General features: G+C 47.1%; 1 pseudogene; it reads left to right on the top strand.

Moving 5' to 3' along the window:
- The first annotated feature begins 716 nt into the window (after nucleotides 1-716).
- LOC123815176 lies at nucleotides 717-14,497 on the top strand (annotated as a pseudogene).
- The last annotated feature ends 883 nt before the right edge of the window (nucleotides 14,498-15,380 follow it).

The raw sequence follows: 15,380 nt of genomic DNA, 5'->3' as shown, positions 1-15,380 counted from the left end.
GGAATGGGATCAACCTCTGCCCCCTAGGTCTCCTCCTTTCTGTCCCCAGTACTCACGGCAGGACTTGTGGGGCACCAACTAGCAACCCTGCTCTCCTCAAACACACACATGCACATGCATAGAGACACATACACACATAGCCACACAGGCATACACACATGCACATAAACACACATACACACACACACACACACATACACACTTTGTTGCTCTACCCAAAGCTCTGGCTGGCAGCAATAAATTTATTAGTGATGTTCGCACTGGATCCTCTCACCAGTCCATGGCCAGTTCCCCCAGGTGTGAGGGATGCTGGGACTTGGATGAGGGGATTCTGGGTGATGGTCACCGAGCATGACCACCTGGTCATTTGATTGGCAGTTAATGTCAGACTGGCCCGGTTTCATTAAACTCATTGATTCAGGGCCCATTGTGTGTTACTGTGAATGGGCTGCTCCCAGGGACTTCAAGGAATTTGCCTCCTGATTTGAGATTTTCCCTGAACGGGATGCAGAGTGGTCTGTTTGTTGCAACTACCTGCAACCAACACCAGGTCTGTTGGGCACAGGGTGAGGAAGGTTCATGAGAATCCCATTCTTGTCCAGACTTTCTCTGTAGTGAAGAGGCCAGTGGTGTCTAGCCATGATCTACAGCGTCATCTTTTTCCACAGTCCCTAGAGTCATGTGCATGACAAAGAGTGTCCTGAGGATTGAACAGGATGACTGACTTCCTCAACCTGGGGTCAGTTGCATCAGTTAAGAGGGCAGCAGAGTACATCTTCAGGTGTCTAGTGAGAGCGGAGGGATAGCTCTGACCACTGTGACTCAGTTTGTTGGAACATCCTACCACAGCCAAAAGGCTGGGTGTTCAATTCCTTCTCAGGGTACATGTATAAGTTGTGGGTCCTCATTGATGTTTTCTCTATCTTAAAAAAAAGTAAAGAATATAAATTTTTTTTAAAAAGCAATGTAAAATTGTCCTCTGGTGTGGATTGAAAAAAAAGGGGGAGAGGTCTTTTTAAGAGAGATCGACTTGAATGTCTTCTAAATATGTGGCCTAGAAGACATTGGTTTACTGTGATAAAATAAAAAAATACATAACACACACACAGAGAAAAATAACCATACAAACTAGTTTAGGTCAAGGACCAAAGGAGTGGCATACAGAAGTAGTTTTCCAATCACAGTGAACATGAAAGAATCACTTGGGGGCCCTTTAAAAAGTGCAGGCTTCACCCAGATCCACTGAACCAGCTCTTGGGGAGGGAGGAGGCGGGACAGGGAGTCTGTGGTTTGGACAAGCTCTGGATGATGCTTCCTTTACTTCTTTAACCCCTGGAAAGCCTTCGGGAAGTGACCACACCTTTGGGGGAGCCATCACCTCCCCTCAGGGAGCACTACCTGTAACCCGGCTCCCTCCTGTGGTGGATTCCCCTGCTGCAGAGGCTCCCAGTCTGAGCAAGCCCCAGTCTCCCAAGGGGAGGGTTCTTCAGCACTTCTGACCCTGGAGCTTTCTGCTGCCTCCTCCCTAGAGCCTCAGCCCCACTCCTGGGATGTGGCTGGATTCCCAGGTGCCCTTCACCCCTAAAGGCCTCCTTCAGGCCGTCAGTCTGTGACTCGGCCCCAAGTGCAAGTTCTGATCATAACACCTGGGACACAGTGGTTACTCAACAAATGTTGAAACAGGGAACTGACTAAAGAGCCAAATGTGTCCATTCAGCTCCCAAATTTCTAATGACATGTCCAGATAGAGAAAAATAAACAATACAATGTCTGCTGTTGTTACTTGTGTCACTATCATCTGTCACTTACTGAGCACGTCCCAGGTGCCCAGCACTGGTCTAACCACCTCACTTCTGTCAGGTTTCCTGGTCCGCACGTTCACCGTGAAGTGCACAGTTTCCTGGATTGTTTCAGGAAACTCAAGTGTCCTGAAGAATGTTAATTAAAAATAAATCAACATAAATGATATTTTTCTTCTAAAATATATTTTAACATGTGTAAGGAAATGCTGAACACATGTAAGGAGTCATGACTAAACAGCCATCCGCTGTTTAAGACGGACACGCCGTGTTTGTAACTGCAAAGGTCAGAGTGCACTCAGGGGGAGCGGGGTAGTTGGGAAGCGGTGGTGCATCCACACAGTGGGGTAACGTACCGCTGATAGAAAGAATGATGAAGGTCTCTTTTGTTTGCTTTGTTTGCTGTCTTTTATCCTCACCCAAGGACAGTTTTTCATGGCTTTCAGGGAGAGGGGAAGGGAGACGGAGAAAGGGGAACACTGATGTCAGGGAGAAATATTGATTGGTTACTTACTGTATGTGCCCCGACCAGGGATCAAACCCATAGCCTAGGCATGTGCCCTGAACAGGAATCGAACCTGCAGCCTGTGGGTGTACAGGTCAGTGCTCCAACCAGCCAAGCCACACCTGCCAGGGGGAGGGATGTCACTTTGAAATGATGGGGAGGGATGTCTATGATGTAGTGGAATATGGAGGATGCAAAGAAAAGTATCAAATATGTGCTACCTTTGGGGTAGGAAAGAGGGAAATAAACATTTGCAAAAAGCCACACTGGATCAATCAACCAGAAACTGATAAAAATCAGGGAAAAGGAGGATAGATTAGATGCAATGGGTTTGAAGCAATGCTGAGCATTGAGTTTTTTAAAAATTTTATTTACTGATTTGAAAGAGAGAAAGACAGAGAGAGAAACCTCAGTTTGTTGTCCCACTTCCTGATGCATTCATTGGCTGATTCTTGTCTGTGCCCTGACTGGGGATCAAACTGTCAACTCTGGCACATCAGCATGACACTCTGTCAGGCTGAGCAACACTGACTTTCGAAACATATAAATGCTGTACAATTTCAATAAAAACCAAACAAATTGTAAAATTTAAAACAAACAGAAGCAAGTGAAACACACAGAGAAAATGTTAAAGTAATTAATTAAAAACTTAAAGTAATTAGAAAACAATACTGTATATTTTAGTGGAATATATTGTAAGGGTAAAAAATACCCCAAAATATCAAGTATCACTCAATAGTTTTAATAGTCTTTGTTAACCATAATGCTGTATATTATTTTGAAACTATGTTGTGTATATTACAGGATAGAGCAAATCAGTAATTACTGATGTAATGTAATTAGGAACCAAGATCTTCAATGTTTAAAAAGGAAGAATAAAGAAGCTGAATTATAACAAAAGTGGATTCTAACTAATAATTTACTCTATATCTATAAATCCCAGCCCCAGCAAACGGAGAGCCCGGAACCAGTGCTGCCTCAGCAGCAGTGAGCGTCCCAGCGCTCCCGACTGCAGCGTCCAAACCCCACTGTCCCCGGAGGGAGACGGGGCTTCCTGGACAAGGACTGACTTCAGGTCTGGGTCAGGGAAAGACAGGGCCAGCGTGGTTTAGAAGACAAGGAAGTTTCAAAGACTGACAGTCCCGTCAGGAGAAAAGAGCATCTGGCTTGAAAGGATTCTCATTTGGGACAAATTGAGCATTAGAAAAATGACTACAATTGATGTAAATCATTGAATACATAAAAATCTATGATCCCTAATAATGAACCATAAAGATAACACACACAGGCAACAACAAAACTTTACCGTCACCACTGGACGTGACATGTGAATTGCTAAGACAGAAAACTGGTACTTACACAAAACAAGCACATCCATCCTGACTTTTCAGAAGGACCACGCAGTTCCCTTGGTGACAAAAGCTCTCCCCTTTACATGCTGCCTCCTGTCCTCCTCCCTGCCTGGCTCACTGGCCGCTGCACATGCACCTGAGGACAGAAGGAGCCAGAGAAGAGCCGTGATCCTGCCCACCATCGCCCGGCTGCCCTGCTGAGTCCCTGTGGAGCCGGGGCCATCGGGGGTGGAGCTCAGGTGGGCCAGAGGGGGTGGGGACTGAGGGGGGGTTGTAGCCCCAGGCGCTGCTTTCCATCCTGAGTCTCTTCTCTCTTATTTTCCCTCTTGTGCGAGGTCATCTTTTCCCTTCTTGTTCTGGCAACAGTAATATCCACTGTTTACTGAACCCTCCCACGTGCCAGATCTCATTTCATGTTCACAACAACCGTTTCAGGAAGGTGTTTATCATCCTCAGTTTATAAATGAAAAGACGGAGACTCAGAGAGACTAGTAAATGTCTCATGAGCCCCATAGCCCAGCACTGATGACTGAAGAGTCACAGCTCTGCATCCTCCGGGACAGTCTGTCTCTCTGCCATTTCCAAGGCAAACATCTTGAAATAAAGCCTGTGATGTCTGTTTTTGACTTTCTCCCATTTCATTCGGTCCTCAAGTCTGCATTCCCCCTGAGCCTCCCCACCTCTGCTAGTCTCCACACAACAGAACCAGTGGTCACTTCTCTCTGTGTCTTACCGGCGTGGTTAGTAATATTTGCAGTGCGACCCCTTCCTCCTTCCTGGAACTTTTCTCTTGTTCCCTGCCTTTTATGAGCACACTTCCTCCTTGTTTTCTTCCTGCTGTTGAAGCCTGTCCTTTTCAGCCTTTTGTCAGAACTCAGGACCGCACACTCAGATCCTGCTTTTATGACTTTATATACTTTTCTTAGGTGACCCAATCCAAACTTATAACTTCACTGACCTCATGGACTTTTAGCCTATGTGCCTAGTCCAGTCTAGCCCAAGATTCATCCATTTATTTCAACAGCCCTCAGAACAGCTCCACTTTGTCCCCTGGAAATGCAAACTCAGCATGTCCCAGAGAGAACACTTTCTCTTCCCTCTATCACTTTCCTATCCGTCATTACCTTCTCAGACTCCATGATTCTCCATGTGCCGGTTCTTCTGGACCTTCATGTCCCTACTCCCACCCACCATGTACTGATTCCTGTGGCTTCTCATCTCTCTCTTTTTAAAAAAAGATTGTATTTATTTATTTTTAGAGGGCAAAGGGAGAGAGAAAGAGAGGGAGAGAAACATCAATGTGTTGTTCCCTTTTGAGCGCCCCCTTCTGGGGACCTCGCCTGCAACTCAGGAATGTGCCCTGACTGGGAATTGAACTGGCGAACCTTTGGTTGGCAGGCTGGTGTTCAATGCGCTGAGCCACATCAGCCAGGGCAGCTTCCCATCTACTATTCAGACCCATCTGCTCTTCTCCTCACCCTGTGTTCCTGCCCCACCGACACCTCCTCACTTCTCACCTGATTGCCCAGGAGTCCTACTGGTCTTGCCTTCAAACTGGCCTCCCCCAGTCCATCTGCCCTGCTGTTGCCACCTCCAAGAACAAATCTGACCATGTCACTGTCTTGGCTGAAAGCCTTGCATGATTTCCCAGGGGCTGTGGGATGAAGTCCAAACACCTGATCAGCCCAGGGCAGGGCACGGGGCAGCCCCCACCCCTCAGCTCTGTCACCCCGACCACAGCTTCCCTTCTCCAGGCACTTCCACGCCTCTGCACTCCGGAGCCCAGGTCCCTGCTAGCAACGCCAGTTCCCCCTTTCTCTGCCTCGCTAACCGCAGGGAAACCCGAGCTCTAGGAGCCTCCCTCAGGTCTCATTTTGACATCGATGCTTCCTCTTGCTCCCGAGCAGCATCTTGGGTACATCTTGTGGTTCCTCAGCAGTGACCAGTCCACATGCAGTATGTGCAGTACCAAGTTGTCTTTCTCGTTCTTTGGATTCTGAGCAGTTTGAGGACAAGGGCCATGTGTTCTGAGTTATATCCTTGGCGCCTGGAGAGTGAAACTTCATAATAAAGGTTTTATTGACCTAATACAAATTAATATTTTTGTTTCAAAATGCACAGACCTTCAGTTTTAAGAATTTGTGAAAAGGATAAAAATTAAATATCCACCCTGGCTGGTGTGCATCAGTGCACTGAGCACTGGCCTTTGAATCAAAGGGTCACCAGTTCTATTTCCAGTCTGGGCACATGCCTGGGTTGCGGGCCAGGTCCCCAGCTGGCAGCACGTGACAGGCAACCATACACTGATGTTTCTCTCTCTCTCTTTTTCTCCCTCCCTTCCTCTCTCTCTGAAAACAAATAAACAAAATCCTTTAAAACAGAAATACCCTAAGGTGAACAAACTACACCCATACAGCTGAGTCTGTAACCCTTTTTTCCCCTCTTCCATTTTCTTTCAGCTTCTTTTCTGTGGGCGAGCGACTCTCTAGCCACTGTACTCAGAGGAGGACCTGAGCAGTCCCGTGTGACAATGGTCCTGTCCCTGGGGGAGTCTCAGGAGAGAAGTGTCCTCCACGGGCTGGGGCTGTGGGGACGCGTCTTTAATCAGGGAGTTAGAGCCCCACGGTGTCAGCTCCTCTGAGCTCCTCTGCCTTTCTCAACCCCACACCCTGTCATTTTGATTGTTTTACAGTAATGCTGATAGATTTTTTGTTGTCAACCTTTTGCTGCTTCTTACACATCGGCTCAAACTCAGATACTGTCCCAGAGGTGTCGAAATGCAACAACTTCCTTTCAAATGGCAACTGCAGTTAAATACATATCTTCAACAAGAAAATTTGTGAGTGTGTAAATAGTAATATTGTTAAATTTAATATGCCTAAAATGAGAGTGTTGTGAGCAAAATTACATACTCTAACATTTTTATTAAATAAAGAAAGTAACTTGAACTCTATATATAGCACCAAAACTCTGAAAACTTTCATTTCTTTCACTGTTTAGACAATTTTCCACTCTGAAACATCTTTATTCCCTCTCCCTGCCCCACTCTGTGGCTTCCTCACGTCTGGTCCTGTGAGGCTCCTGAGAGACCATGGAGTGAGGTGTGGGGGAGGGTCCGATATTGCTTCTACAGGGAGTTGTGTTACTTCAGGCCAGTTACTTAACCCCTGTGGTCAGCGCCCTAATGAGCAAAATAATGCTGGACCTGGGGGTGCGGGGAGTGAAGATTCAGTGAATAGTTGAGCTCATGGTCAGTCCTCAGTAAACACTATCTTATTATTGTGTTCAACATTACTCTCATTGTACTGGGGTGACGGATGCTTACGTATTCAGGGATAAGAGAAGCAACCTCAATTTTCAAGAAGTCATTTCTTGTTTTTCCCATTTCTTTTCTTTCATGCTGCATTTCTCACATTCTGTGTTTTTCCTTCATGTTGCCAATAACCCTCCTTTACCTACTTGGTTTCTGTGTTCTGTTCATTTTTCCTACTTATTCCCCCATCCACCAACCTCCCCTCTTGTACTTCATGCAGCGGACCCCGTGTCAGTGCAGCCGAGTTTGCCCAGACTCACAGGCCCTCCGGGGAGTTCATGCTCAACTGTGACGAGGATGAGCAGCTCTACGTGGACCTGGATATGAAGGAGACTGTCTGGCATCTGCTTGTGTTTCTTCACGCCTTTGACTGTGATGCTTGGGGTGGGGGGGAGGGGCATTGCTGACATCGTTGTGGCAAGAAGGAATGTGAACACCCAGATCCAACGGTCCAACCACGGCAGGGCCACAAATGGCACTGCTCACCCTTGCTGGCTCCTCTCCAGCCCCCCTGCAGGGTGGGGGAGCCCCTGTGCCACACGGGGGAGAGGAGACCCAGATGCCCACTTGTGATGAACCCTTGAGAGTGGGCAGGATTCCGTCCACCAAACAGGGCACTTAGCCCATCAGAAGAGGCATTTTCCTTTTACCAAGAATGAGGCTGGGATGCGGGAGGCCAGGTCAGGAGCCTGAGAAGCTGTGACTCTGACCTGGGAGCCCTGGGGGCAAAGGGTGGGCCTGACAGAGGTGGGTCCTCATCTGGAGAATACTGGGCCTGAGGTGGGCCTTTGAGATGCAGACGAAGGTGGTAGACTCACCAGGTCCCATCCCCTCTCAGAGCCCCCTGAGGTGACTGTGCTTCCCAAGGAGCCCATGGAGCTGGGTCAGCCCAACACTCTCATCTGCCACGTGGACACATTCTTCCCACCCGTGCCCAGTGTCACCTGGCTGCACCAAGGGCAGGCAGTGACCGAACGGGTGGCTGAGACCATCTTCCCGCCCAGCACAGCATTCAGATTCCACGACTTCCATCACCTGACCTTCGTGCCCTCAGCAGACGATGTCTCCAACTGCAGGAGGAGCGCTGGGGCCAGGATGGCCACTCCTCCGGCACTGGGGTAGGAGCCCCTCCCTTTGCCAACACCATCCTGACACCATCTGTGCTCCCAGGACCGGTCTCTCCCTGGTACCCACTTTCCTTAATTCTATGGTTTATTGCCACTTTCTCCAAACCTCACATCTCATGGTTTCTGACTCTTAATGCCCCACCTCTGAGGCCAGTCCTGCTCTTTGCACCTCTGACTCCATCTTTCCTTTGTGCCCCAGATGCCCAGGAGTGGATCCAGGCACCTGAGAGGAGACTGTGGTGTGTGTGCTGGGCCTGGTGGTGGGCCTGGTGGAGATCATCACTGGTACCATCATCCTGAAGACCAGGAGACCCGAGGGCACCCCCAGGTGCAGGGACCCCTGTGAGTCACCCCGGGGGGGAGTGTTAGGGACACAGTGGGGAGAGGCATGAGCTACTGAGCAAGGGCCTGCTGCCCTACCACATAGAAGCCAACGCCATGGCACCAGCCTTCGAGAGAAGAAAGGGCTTTATTTGTGGGTCACTGGCAAGGAAACAGGAGGCAGCTCAAGCCTGTTTCCCGGGATCCAAGGTTGGGGGCGGGGCTTTAAGGGGGAGTAGTTTGGGTTCACAGGGGTTACTCGTGAGTGGTGTTTCACATGTGTTGCTGGTAAGTGATGCATCCACTGTTTAAACTCTGCTTCTGGGTCTGGTTAGAAACCACGTAGGACCAGTCTGAGCTAGCTCTGTGTGCCAGATGGGCAGGAGAGACACTTCAACAGTGTTTGGTCACTGAACTAGAGGGAGACAACAACAAATGTCATGGGGAAGCCTGTCAGCTGAGGCTCTGACTCCAAACCAGGCACTGTTCTGTGTGCCGTATGTGTGTTCACTTCTTTTTGTTTGGACATTGTACCATTACTTCCCATGATGCACTCAGGGAAACAGACATGTGGAGAGGTGAAGGAATCTCTCCAAGGTCACACAGCTTGGAAAGCGCAGAGCCTGGATTTGAACTTGGGCATTGGGGCTCCAGAAGCTGTAGACTTAGTCCATACATCGATTTTATCATCTGTAGCCAGTACCTCCCTCCCTTACACTCTTCATCGCCTTGATTTTCTTCTCCTCTCATAAGGATGTCCAGAACCTCTGATGCTGATCTGACATGTGTAATACGGGACATTCTACCTTTTGTATAATCTCAAAAGGAATGCACCTAATTTCTCCAAAAATATATTTGCTATAGATTTTTGGTTTGTAATCTTTACCATGTGCTGAATTTATCAGATTTTGTTTATGTATTTATCGAATTGAAATCAGTGGACATTAAAATGAATTTTCTTTTTCAGTTTACTAATTTTGGGTCCTATTTGAGCTCTCTTGACATTGAACCCTGGGCTTTTCTGTAGGTCTCAGCCTGTCGATGGCGAGGCCATCAGCAGTGAATGCCCAGGGCCCTCACCTGGGTGCCCAGTTCTTGTGGAACCCCCTCCCCCAGACATTCCCCGAAGCAGAGCCAGTGTTGTGGCTGGACTGGCCCTTGTGGTTTGTGTTATGATTATAAGATGCGTCTCTGCCGTGACCTTCAAGGGACTGTTGACAAACAAGGTTTATTACTGACAGACCTGGAGGGTGTGGCAGTGTGCCCAGGGCTGCACAGGGAGACGGAGAGAGGGGGGAGAGAGAGAGACCCCCGGGGGTCTTACTTTATTGGGGTTGAGAGTAGGTGGCCTGTGGTTTCCTGGTTCACTCTTTATTGGTGAATGTAAAACAATAGAGCCAGAGTTAGAGCAATAGCAGGGTCCCTCAAGCAGTCAGTCATCTAGGCCACCCAGGGTTTCTAAAGGGGGGCTTCCCGGGTGGAGCAGCCGGCCTCTAGTCCTGGTTGTGTAGCTGACAGTGTGTGCATCTGAGGTGGGTGGTTTTGAATAGATGCTCCACAGTCCGAAGCTGAATGTCAGGCACTTGCATTACAATATACAAAGCTGATTGTCAGGCATTCACACTAGGCTATGGTAACTCTTAGGTGCTCAGAACAAACTATTTTTGTAACACAGTGTTGGATTCAGTGACATGGATGAAGTTACTGTGTTATTTTCTTCTCTTGCATGGCCCTTAGCTGTCTCTGCAAATAGAGGTGCCCCAGCGTCACAGAATGACCTGGAAAGCCTTTGTTCATGTCCGTGTTCCAGAGCGGCACTGACAGGGGAGGGACGACTTGTCTTTGAAGTGAGGTTGGGCTCGCCCACCCACCACGTGCTCGGGGCGGGGCTTCGGGGAGGTGTTCTCTCCCTCTCAGGTCACTGTCCCTGATGATCGTTTCCTTAGTTTGGTTTCTATTTTTCCTGTAGTTCTGACCTCTACATCTTTCTAGAAATTTATCCATCTTATCTAAAATTTCAGGCATTGGCATAGAGTTAGTTTATCATAAGTTTTTCTTTCATTTAAAATGGCCTGTATATATAATGATTTCTCCTTTTCATTCTTATATTTTCACTGACAGTCTGGCCAGAGGTCTATTAACCTCTTTAAACTTTCCATTGAATCAAAACCTGATTTTGTTTATCTTCCCTATTTTTCCTGTTTCGTTGAATTCTGTTCTGTGTTTATTATTTACATGTTACTTCACTTTGCTGTTTTTCTGCTTTTCCATCCTCCTCATGGACATGATGACTCATTCACTTTCATGCTTCCTTGTCCCAGTGAATTTGTTGAAAAGCTAGATGTTCCCTTCTGTGCACCACCTCCCACCCACAGACTTTCCCTGAGAACTGAGTTTTCCATCATTTATGTTTTCACTGCCATGGCTATTTCATTGTGTGTTTTTGGTATACAGAATTAATTAATTAATTTTTAAAAATTGATTTAGAATTCAGTTGCATTATGGACAAAATCTATGTAATACTGATTAATTTGAACACACCAAGGCTTCCTATGCGGCTTAGTAAATGTTAGGTTTTCAAAAACTTTCCTTGTGTGCTTGAGAATAGTGTGTATGTTATACTCTTTTGTTGGCTGTATAAATCTCTATGTCACTAATTATCTGATTCTTTTAATTTTATTATTCAGATCATCTATAGCTGTGTTTATTTTCTCTCTGCTTCAGCCTTAGGTTTTTAGGATATGTTCAAGTCTTCAGTTAAAATTTTAGATTTTCCATTTTTAGTCTTTTCCACATTTCTGTTATTTGTTGCTCTTATGTTTTGAAGTTTTATTTCCAGGGTTAGGTGTGTTCATGATTATTATAGTTTTTCTTTTGTTTTTAATTTTTTTCCAGCAGGTACTAGATTTCTTCTGTCCACTATGTTTGTTTCAGGTCTGCCTGAAATGTCTTTTCCCATTATTTCAACATTTCTATTTATTTCTTTTATTATGTTTGACTTTGTTAGCTCTCATTGAAAATACAATCTGAGAGTTTCTTCATTTTAATTGGTTAACTCAGTCAATTAGCAATTGCCATTATATTAAAACCATAGTTTCGTATTATTAAAATGTTTTGTTTAATATACTCTATTGTTATTCATTTTTCCCATTTCTTATTTTCTAAATGATAGGCCAGATTCTGTTGTTATATAGGCTGTGTGTTCTAATTGTACTTGTAAAATGGTTTATCTTAACCTAACGTCCGTAATTCCATTTATGTACCCTGCTGACTTTAAGAATCAGTGACATCCTGTACTCTCCCTGCTCCACAAAAAAGACCAGTACTTTGCTGTACGTTTGTTTGCCCCTTTATCACCACCTTCCACCTCCGCTATGTTGATATCAACTACACTTTTAGTTTTGACTTTTAGTTTTGGGGCTTTTTAATTGAAGTTATTGGGGCGACATTGGTAATAAAATTATATAGGTGTCAGGTGTACAGTTCTGTCACACATCATCTGCAGATTGTACTGTGGGGTCCCCACCCCAAGTCAAGTCTCTTCCATCACCACTATCCCCCCTTTACCCTCTTCACCTCCCCCTCCCCTTTCCCTCTGGTCATCACTGCGCTGTGGTCTGTGTCTATGAGATTTTTTCTTTTTGCTTAATTCTTTCACATTTTTCACCCAGCCCTGCAAACCCCCTCCCCTCTGACAGCTGTCAGTCTGTCCTCTGTGTCTACAAGTCTGTGTCTGCTTTGTTTGTTAGTCCTTTTATTCTATTAGATTCCACACATAAGTGGAATTATGTCACACTTGTCTTTCTTTGTGGCTTATGTCACTTGGCATAATACTGTCCAGGTCTGTCCATGCTGTCACAAATGGTAAGATTTCTCCTTTTTACAGCTGAGTAGTATTCCATTGTGTAAATGTACCACTGACTTTTTTATCCACTCATCTACTGATGGGCGCTTGGGCTGTTTCTGAGTTGTGGCTTTCGTAAATAACACAGCAATGCACATGAGGGTGCATATATTCTTTTGAATCAGTGTTTTGGATTCTTCAGATAAATTCCAGCAGTGAAATTACTGGGTCATAAGCTAGGTCATAAACACAGTTTCTCTTATGTTTTTTTTTAAATCTTAGTCTCTGTTTTTAAAGATAACAATAAATTTTGTTAAATTATTTGGTCTTTCTTATTTTCCACATTTCCTGTAGCATCCTCTTGCATCTGTTTCTCTCCTGTGCGGGGAGATTTTCTATAAAGCATTTTAAAATGGTTCTTTGAATAGTGAAGTGTCTAAGGTTGAGATGTTTGACAATATCTCTGTATTGTATTAAAACGACCATTTGCTGGAGTACAAACTCAGGGACAGAAAGTTCCTTTCCCCTCCGTGGGAGCAGCGCCCACAGTCCGCAGGCGGTGAGAGCTGCGGTGATGAGACCGACGTGTGTCTGATTCTCGTGCTTTTATCAGGGAAGGGCTCTCTCTGCGAGGGTTCAGAACTTTGTTTGTGGTTTGAGTTCTTACAGTTTCCTTGTAACGTAGCTAGAGAAGTGTGTTTTCTTAATATGTATTCTAAAAAACCTGTTTGTCACTCAAAGCACATTTTAAGTGAAATAATTACACCTTTCTCTAATCCCTGAAATCTCTTTTCTCCTCAGACATCTCATCTCCCTTTACTATTTCCCCTGCTTTTTAGGTGTCTGGTCATCCAGATATCAGAACATCTTGGTCTGGTCCTCATGTTTCCTTGAATTTCTGTTATATTTCCTATTGTTTACTTTTTCATTCTGCTCTCTTGTTCTTTAATTTTACTTCAGTTGCGTAAGACCTAGTAATTATTTGATCTAAATGCTCTTTATTCCAACCACTGTAAAAACTCAGTGTTTCTGCTTGATTCATTGCTTCTTGTTTTTGCTCCAAATTACTTAGATCCCCCTCTACCTCTCTCTTTAAGCCCTTGTACTGTGAACAGAAGACACACGTAGGAAATTCACAGACATTATTGTGCAGCCAGTGCTTACCAAGCAGACACCATGGAGCCAGTCCCCGAGTCAGGAAGGGACCCTGCCACCACCCAGAGGTCCTCTCCTGACCAGCAGGTGACTGGTGAACTTCTCAGGAAGTAGAAGCTCCTTTTACCCACAATGCCTAGCATAGGTCCTGGTACATAGTAGGTCCCCAGCACATGTCTCTCGTATCAGTGAGTAATTATTACTTATTTAATACGTGCTCATTGAATAGTTACCACCTCCAGAGATTCCAGCTCCTTTGAAGTTAGACACACCCATGTGATTTCTTGGGACAGTGAGATGTGAGAAGGGACGTGCTGTTTCCAGGAGGGTCAGGGAGAGCCGTGTGGGGGTCCCTGGGTTCCCTCCCCTCAGCTGGGAGATGAGGGGAGCAGATGTGAGGAAGGCCTGTCAGCCCGGCTTCAGAGGGACTGACCGGCAGAGCTGCCTGCACTGCACAGGAGATGTGAGCTGAGACCAGGCATCAGGGAACTTCCCCACAGCCCTGCTGGTCTTCTGACTGCACAGAAGGCTGGGAAGAGAGGGCCTCAGAGACTCCAAAGGGCAGGGAGGCAGGAGAGTTAGAAAAATGTTTCCTCACGTAAGTCGACGGAGTGGGAATCTCAGGAAGGAGGAAATGGCTGATGGTGTTAGAGTCCAGGAGCTGTCAGCTGAGATGAAGACGCCGGGCCTGGGGGCAAATGGCCCCTGGAGCTGCTTTAATGAGCAGCCTGTCCCCGAGTCTGACCCACACCTCCCTCCACTCTCTGCACCGCACTGCTGGGCCTCACCGTCTGCAGCTTCCTAGCAGGTGGCCTGTACAGAGCTGGGGGGCGGGGGTGGCACCTCCTGAGTGTGCCCCTGACTTCTCACTGATCCTTGTCTGGGGGCAGCAGCACCTGCTGGGGAGATACCTTCTCCTGGGAGGAGGAATCCCCTTCTTCCCTGTGAGGGAGGACAGGGAAGGCACAGGAACCAGTGCTGCCCTGGGTGTCCTACCCCCACTGTGTGTCCTGCTGCAGGTGACGAGCTTTCTGTGACAGAAAGGGACACAGGGGAGACCCCAGGGTCAGATCTACTTTAAAGCTCAAGTCCCTTTGAATCTCTGTGCTCATCACCAGTGACTGACATCCCCAAAGACCCCTCCAACTGCTGTCTGTCTGTGATCTCACTCCCTCTTAGCAACCTGCAAAGGCCTCACACATAGAAAGTGCTTAATAAACATTGAAATTTGAAGTGTGGTGACACTGCATGGTCTGTGAGCCCCAGTCCCCTCTGGGCCTTCTCCCCACACAGCATCCTGCCTGAGAACCCCCAGAGACCGGTGAACACCTGTGTATGTCTGACCTGGATGGGGCTGGTGGCTTGTGTGCGACTCCAGGGCCCCCTCCCAGTCCCTCTTCCCCATCAGTTCCCCAGAAGCTCGTGTCCTGGGTCTGTCCTGTGGGTGGGGCACTGCCGGCTGTGACCCTGCAGGAGGTGGGTCTGGACAACCTGGGCTCCACCCTGGCTCTTCCCCACCTACATCAGGGGCACAGGGAACAAGGAGGGTCAGGCCCCCTGTGGGGCTGGTCTACTCTGACATGTCCCTCATGTCACCTCTGTGCCACGGCTCCCCTCCTTAGACCCCCTCTTTTTTTTTTTTAAGATTTTATTTACTTATTTTTAGAGAGGGAAGGGAGGGAGAAAGAGAGAGAGAGAGAGAAACATCAATGTGTGGTTGCTGGGGGTCATGGCCTGCAACCCAGGCATGTACCCTGACTGGGAATCGAACCTGCGACAATTTGGTTCGCAGCCCGCAATCAATCCACTGAGCTACGCCAGCCAGGGCTTAGACCCCCTCTCTTATTTCACCCAGATTCCGACTCTGCTGGACCCTGACCACCAGGCCCCCTCCTGCTCCAGGCAGCAGGAAAGGCCCATCTCCCCCCAGACCCCTGTTGTGCCGGAGTTTTCCGCAGCAAAGG

Source organism: Phyllostomus hastatus, unplaced genomic scaffold (assembly GCF_019186645.2).
Source record: "Phyllostomus hastatus isolate PE091 unplaced genomic scaffold, TTU_PhHast_1.1 phas_contig_102, whole genome shotgun sequence".
Classification (NCBI taxonomy): Eukaryota; Metazoa; Chordata; class Mammalia; order Chiroptera; family Phyllostomidae; genus Phyllostomus; species Phyllostomus hastatus.
Note: the sequence above shows the minus strand (reverse complement) of the source record. Positions and strands in the feature narration are given on the sequence as shown.